Here is a 7,355-nt window from a genome sequence, read left to right as displayed (position 1 = left end):
TTAAAATTGCATGCTGTATCTGAATCACAAAAGAAAAAATGTGGGTTTAGTATCCCTTACATTAAGCCTATTATTGACTTTTGTCTGTTGTTAAGGGATTCATGTTTTAAACTATCTCTACTAGGAGTCAAAATGCCCTTTACAACTAGAATTACAAAACATGTTAAACATACACATTTTCAACAAATGCATTTAACATATTTTAAATCCACATCAAATATGTAAAAGCAATAAATAACTCAAACTATGAACAAAATATATTAACTAAGCATAGAGGTCTGACATAGATGTATAATTAAATTGTGTATTAAATATTTTTAAATACATTTATGTGTCTAAGTTAATCATAGGTGAAGGACACAAATGCAAAACAAGTCTTTCACTGCATGAGGTTAGAGTTGCTAAGCAACATACTCTGAGATACTTATTTTCTTCTAAAAATGTTTAAGTTGTTGAATGTTAAAAGAATATTGGGAGCTACACTGAACAGCTGATGTAATTTGTGTACCTGTAAAATGGAATGATTAAGTATGTAAACCTATAGCAAAACAGAAGTCACTTCACACCCGCTGAATTGGTAAACACTTTGGGGCCTATCTAACAAGCTCCGAATGGAGCTTGATGCCCCGTGTTTCTGGCGAGCCTGCAGGCTCACCAGAAACAGCAGTTATGAAGCAGCGGTCACAAAGACTACTGCTCCATAACCTGTCCGCATGCTCTGAGCAGGCGGACAGACATCGCCGGAAATCAACCCGACCGAGTACGATCGGGTTGATTGACACCCCCCTGCTGGCGGCCCATTGGCCGCGAGTCTGCAGGGGGCGGTGTTGCACCAGCAGCTCTTGTGAGCTGCTTGTGCAATGCTGAATACGGCGAGCATATTGCTCACCGTATTCAGCGAGGTCTGGCGGACCTGATCCGCACTGTCGGATCAGATCCGCCAGACTATGATAAATAGAGGCCTTTGTGTCTCATACCAGCAATGTGAACTTGGCCCTTGAATGACTTGCACTGACATTACTAGTTCACTCAATACACAGCGTAATATAAAGTTGTTTGTCCTTGACCTTTTTCAAATTACTTATTATACCAGTTTCAGAATATTAAATAGCTGTGTCCATATGGGCTGAACTTGAGGGAGAGCAGAGCTTGTTATTTTATCACTTTATAAAAACACAAAGGCTCTCTGAGATAACAATTTAAAATTACAATTTCAGAACTTATCTCTCCCACCCTCCATTGGGAGGCTGTTTTTTTCTGCTTGGCCTTGTTTACATAGCATTTCTTTAGCTATTGCTACACTATACGTTATGGTTTCAACTGGCAAAATCAAACATTTCAAACAAAAAATAAAGGATAAGGATATATTTGTAAACAATTTAGTACAATCATGTTTTTCTGAACACAATCCAAATTCTCAATAATTAGCTGAACATTTTAAGGACCATTTTCACTTTCAGAATTTCACTTAATAAATACGCAGACAACCCCTTTTCAACTTACTATTAACCCAAAATGTTTTCAAATATAATATTGGCTTTGTTTATGACAGTACCCTGCAATATTGGGTGACATTAGGAAGGAATGTCACCAGATACAAATGCTTCCTGTTCAGTCAATTAAAGTTAAAAACATAATAATAAACACTTTTACACAATTAAAAAAAATAGCAAAATCAATAACCCAAGAAACACAAATATCCACCATACCAATAATACCCCTGTTCAAGTCCCTTTGATGACATATACACATATCTCTATGGTTATGGAGCTCAACAGGTCAATGGCACATGTCACCTATTAGCAACAATATTAAAATGGATCAATCATCAGGCACTTTTGATGTAACCAATAAACCCTATTATTTTTTTTTTGTTTTGTTTTAAATAGTGTCCATTTTATTTTTTAATCAAGATTAACAAGGTTAATAAATATTTTGTGTTATTTTTGGGAGTTAAAGATTTTGTGCTTGAGGGGGGCGTATTATATTTAGAACCATTTTGCGATTATGATCACTGAATAAACAAACTGGTTAAAGGGCCATTATACACTCATTTTTTCTTTGCATAAATGTTTTGTAGATGATCTATTTATAAAGCCCATAAAGTTTGTTTTTTAAAAAAATGTATAATTTTGCTTATTTTTAAATAAAATTGCTCTGATTTTCAGACTCCTAACCAAGCCCCAAAGTTTTATGAGAATACCGTCAGCTACCTTCTCCAGCTTGCTCCTGTTTGTGTAAAGGGTCTTTTCATATGCAAAAGAAGGGGGAGGGGGAGTGTCTTATTTGCCACTTGCAGTGGGCTTTCCAACTACCTTTTCAACAGAGCTAAACTGAATGCTTCTAAGTAAGTTTTTAAACAGTTTTATACTGGATTTTTATATCAGTATCTGTGTATCTTATTCTTTATAGTAATGTCTATTACATGCAGTTATATGAAAATGAGTGTATACTGTCCCTTTAACCATCCAAATTATCTTCTGATAACAATCACAAGATTGGGATCAACCCCCTTTTTTGTGCCAGTTTGAACTAGAAAAATTTAATGACAGATTTGTAGAAGAAAAATGATTTATTTCAGTATAATAATCACCTCAAAGTGAATTAAATTATTGGAAGAAAATTGAATGTGTATTTTTTTATCCCCCTTCAGGTGTTTTATATTTTTGAATAAAGATTGATTTGATTTTCTTAAAGAACTCTGGCAGTTTTTTTTTATTATTTTTTTTGAACACTCTAAATTTAATGGTGGAGTATATAAATTGTTGCTATTTTGTTTTTGTTTTTTTTCAGCTATACAATGTGATCCTTTGGGGAAATTATTTGTGAATCCATCATAAGCAATTTGATAAAAATATAACAGAACAATATTTTTCTTCTTGTGAATCAGACATGTTAAAGTCTTGTAATCACTTTCAGACAATATACTGCATTTATGCTGATAAGGGATTGGAGTTTTTCATAGGTCATGTTATATCGGTAATTAATAATAACCTCATTAGCACAGTTTACATAGTTTTGCAAATCAGAAGCAGTTCAGGAATTAGAACTCTTGAAGAGTGTAAGAATTCATATTCTGGTCTCCTTAGCTGTGGCCAATTAGGGACATATGTAAATAAACTACTGTTTTGAGTTAACCAATCACTGTGTAGAATGTTTCAGAAATTTATACTTCACCAAACTTAAAGGAGCAATAAACACCAGAATATGTTTCTGCTCTCTTGCATTAAATTATAATGCTAACTGACACTGTGGCCTAGATTTGGAGTTTGGCGGTAGATGGGCTGTTAACGCTACGCGGGCTTTTTTCTGGCCGCACCATAAAATTAACTCTGGTATCGAGAGTTCAAAAAAATGCTGCGTTAGGCTCCAAAAAAGAGCGTAGAGCATTTTTACCGCAAATGCAACTCTCGATACCAGAGTTGCTTACGGACGCGGCCAGCCTCAAAAACGTGCTCGTGCACGAATTTCCCATAGGAAACAATGGGGCTGTTTGAGCTGAAAAAAAAACCTAACACCTGCAAAAAAGCAGCGTTCAGCTCCTAACGCAGCCCCATTGTTTCCTATGGGGAAACACTTCCTACGTCTGCACCTAACACCCTAATATGTACCCCGAGTCTAAACACCCCTAACCTTACACTTATTAACCCCTAATCTGCCGCCCCCGCTATCGCTGACCCCTGCATTATATTATTAACCCCTAATCTTCCGCTCCGTAAACCGCCGCTACTTACATTATCCCTATGTACCCCTAATCTGCTGCCCCTAACACCGCCGACCCCTATATTATATTTATTAACCCCTAACCTGCCCCCCACAACGTCACCGCCAGCTACTTACAATAATTAACCCCTAATCTGCCGACCGCAAAGCGCCGCCACCTACGTTATCCTTATGTACCCCTAATCTGCTGCCCCTAACACCGCCGACCCCTATATTATATTTATTAACCCCTAATCTGCCCCCCTCAACGTCGCCGACACCTGCCTACACTTATTAACCCCTAATCTGCCGAGCGGAACTGAGCGATACTATAATAAAGTTATTAACCCCTAATCCGCCTCACTAACCCTATCATAAATAGTATTAACCCCTAATCTGCCCTCCCTAACATCGCCGACACCTAACTTAAATTATTAACCCCTAATCTGACGACCGGAGCTCACCGCTATTCTAATAAATGTATTAACCCCTAAAGCTAAGTCTAACCCTAATACTAACACCCCCCTAAATTAAATATAATTTAAATCTAACGAAATTAATTATCTCTTATTAAATAAATTATTCCTATTTAAAGCTAAATACTTACCTGTAAAATAAATCCTAATATAGCTACACTATAAATTATAATTATATTGTAGCTATTTTAGGATTAATATTTATTTTACAGGCAACTTTGTAATTATTTTAACCAGGTACAATAGCTATTAAATAGTTAAGAACTATTTAATAGTTACCTAGTTAAAATAATAACTAAATTACCTGTAAAATAAGTCCTAACCTAAGTTATAATTAAACCTAACACTACCCTATCAATAAATTAATTAAATAAAATACCTACAATTACCTACAATTAACCTAACACTACACTATCAATAAATAAATTAAATACAATTTCTACAAATAACTACAATTACATAAACTAACTAAAGTACAAAAAATAAAAAAGAACTACACTGTGTGCAGAATTATTAGGCAAATGAGTATTTTGACCACATCATCCTCTTTATGCATGTTGTCTTACTCCAAGCTGTATAGGCTCGAAAGCCTGCTACCAATTAAGCATATTAGGTAATGTGCATCTCTGTAATGAGAAGGGGTGTGGTCTAATGACATCAACACCCTATATCAGGTGTGCATAATTATTAGGCAACTTCCTTTCCTTTGGCAAAATGGGTCAAAAGAAGGACTTGACAGGCTCAGAAAAGTCAAAAATAGTGAGATATCTTGCAGAGGGATGCAGCACTCTTAAAATTGCAAAGCTTCTGAAGCGTGATCATCGAACAATCAAGCGTTTCATTCAAAATAGTCAACAGGGTCGCAAGAAGCGTGTGGAAAAACCAAGGCGCAAAATAACTGCCCATGAACTGAGAAAAGTCAAGCGTGCAGCTGCCAAGATGCCACTTGCCACCAGTTTGGCCATATTTCAGAGCTGCAACATCACTGGAGTGCCCAAAAGCACAAGGTGTGCAATACTCAGAGACATGGCCAAGGTAAGAAAGGCTGAAAGACGACCACCACTGAACAAGACACACAAGCTGAAATGTCAAGACTGGGCCAAGAAATATCTCAAGACTGATTTTTCTAAGGTTTTATGGACTGATGAAATGAGAGTGAGTCTTGATGGGCCAGATGGATGGGCCCGTGGCTGGATTGGTAAAGGGCAGAGAGCTCCAGTCCGACTCAGACGCCAGCAAGGTGGAGGTGGAGTACTGGTTTGGGCTGGTATCATCAAAGATGAGCTTGTGGGGCCTTTTCGGGTTGAGGATGGAGTCAAGCTCAACTCCCAGTCCTACTGCCAGTTTCTGGAAGACACCTTCTTCAAGCAGTGGTACAGGAAGAAGTCTGCATCCTTCAAGAAAAACATGATTTTCATGCAGGACAATGCTCCATCACACGCGTCCAAGTACTCCACAGCGTGGCTGGCAAGAATGGGTATAAAAGAAGAAAATCTAATGACATGGCCTCCTTGTTCACCTGATCTGAACCCCATTGAGAACCTGTGGTCCATCATCAAATGTGAGATTTACAAGGAGGGAAAACAGTACACCTCTCTGAACAGTGTCTGGGAGGCTGTGGTTGCTGCTGCACGCAATGTTGATGGTGAACAGATCAAAACACTGACAGAATCCATGGATGGCAGGCTTTTTAGTGTCCTTGCAAAGAAAGGTGGCTATATTGGTCACTGATTTGTTTTTGTTTTGTTTTTGAATGTCAGAAATGTATATTTGTGAATGTTGAGATGTTATATTGGTTTCACTGGTAAAAATAAATAATTGAAATGGGTATATATTTTTTTTTTGTTAAGTTGCCTAATAATTATGCACAGTAAAAGTCACCTGCACACACAGATATCCCCCTAAAATAGCTATAACTAAAAACAAACTAAAAACTACTTCCAAAACTATTCAGCTTTGATATTATTTAGTTTTTTGGGTTCATTGAGAACATGGTTGTTGTTCAATAATAAAATTAATCCTCAAAAATACAACTTGCCTAATAATTCTGCACTCCCTGTAAGTTACAAAAAATAAAAAAATATTTACAAACATAAGAAAAATATTACAACAATTTTAAACTAATTACACCTACTCTAAGCCCCCTAACATAACATAACAAAGAACCCCAAAATAAAAAAATGCCCTACCCTATTCTAAATTAATAAATTTAAAAGCTCTTTTACCTTACCAGCCCTGAACAGGGCCCTTTGCGGGGCATGCCCCAAGAAATTCAGCTCTTTTGCCTGTAAAAAAAAACATACAATACCCCCCCCCCCAACATTACAACCCACCATCCACATACCCCTAATCTAACCCAAACCCCCCTTAAATAAACCTAACACTAAGCCCTGAAGAGGTCCATGATCCGGCTGAAGTCTTCATCCAAGTGGGCCAGAAGAGGTCTTCCATCCGATTGAAGTCTTCATCCAAGCGGCATCCATCCGGAGCGAAGCGGCAGCATCCTGAAGACCTCCACCGCGGAACATCCATCCTGGCTGACGACTGAACGACGAATGACGGTTCCTTTAAATGACGTCATCCAAGATGGCGTCCCTCGAATTCCGATTAACTGATAGGATTCTATCAGCCAATCGGAATTAAGGTAGGAATATTCTGATTGGCTGATGGAATCAGCCAATCAGAATCAAGTTCAATCCGATTGGCTGATCCAATCAGCCAATCATATTGAGCTCGCATTCTATTGGCTGATCGGAACAGCCAATAGAATGCGAGCTCAATCTGATTGGCTGATCGGATCAGCCAATCGGATGGAACTTGATTCTGATTGGCTGATTCCATCAGCCAATCAGAATATTCCTACCTTAATTCCGATTGGCTGATAGAATCCTATCAGCCAATTGGAATTCGAGGGACGCCATCTTGGGTGACGTCATTTAAAGGAACCGTCATTCGTCGTTCAGTCGTCGGCCAGGATGGATGTTCTGCGGTGGAGGTCTTCAGGATGCTGCCGCTTCGCTCCAGATGGATGCCGCTTGGATGAAGACTTCAAACGGATGGAAGACCTCTTCTGGCCCGCTTGGATGAAGACTTCAGCCGGATCATGGACCTCTTCAGCCCCCCGCTTGGGCTTGGATCAGGACATCGGAGGAGCTCTTCTGGACCGATCGGTGAACC

This window comes from Bombina bombina, chromosome 4 (assembly GCF_027579735.1).
Source record: "Bombina bombina isolate aBomBom1 chromosome 4, aBomBom1.pri, whole genome shotgun sequence".
NCBI classification, from domain to species: Eukaryota; Metazoa; Chordata; class Amphibia; order Anura; family Bombinatoridae; genus Bombina; species Bombina bombina.
This window is presented reverse-complemented; position numbering follows the sequence as displayed.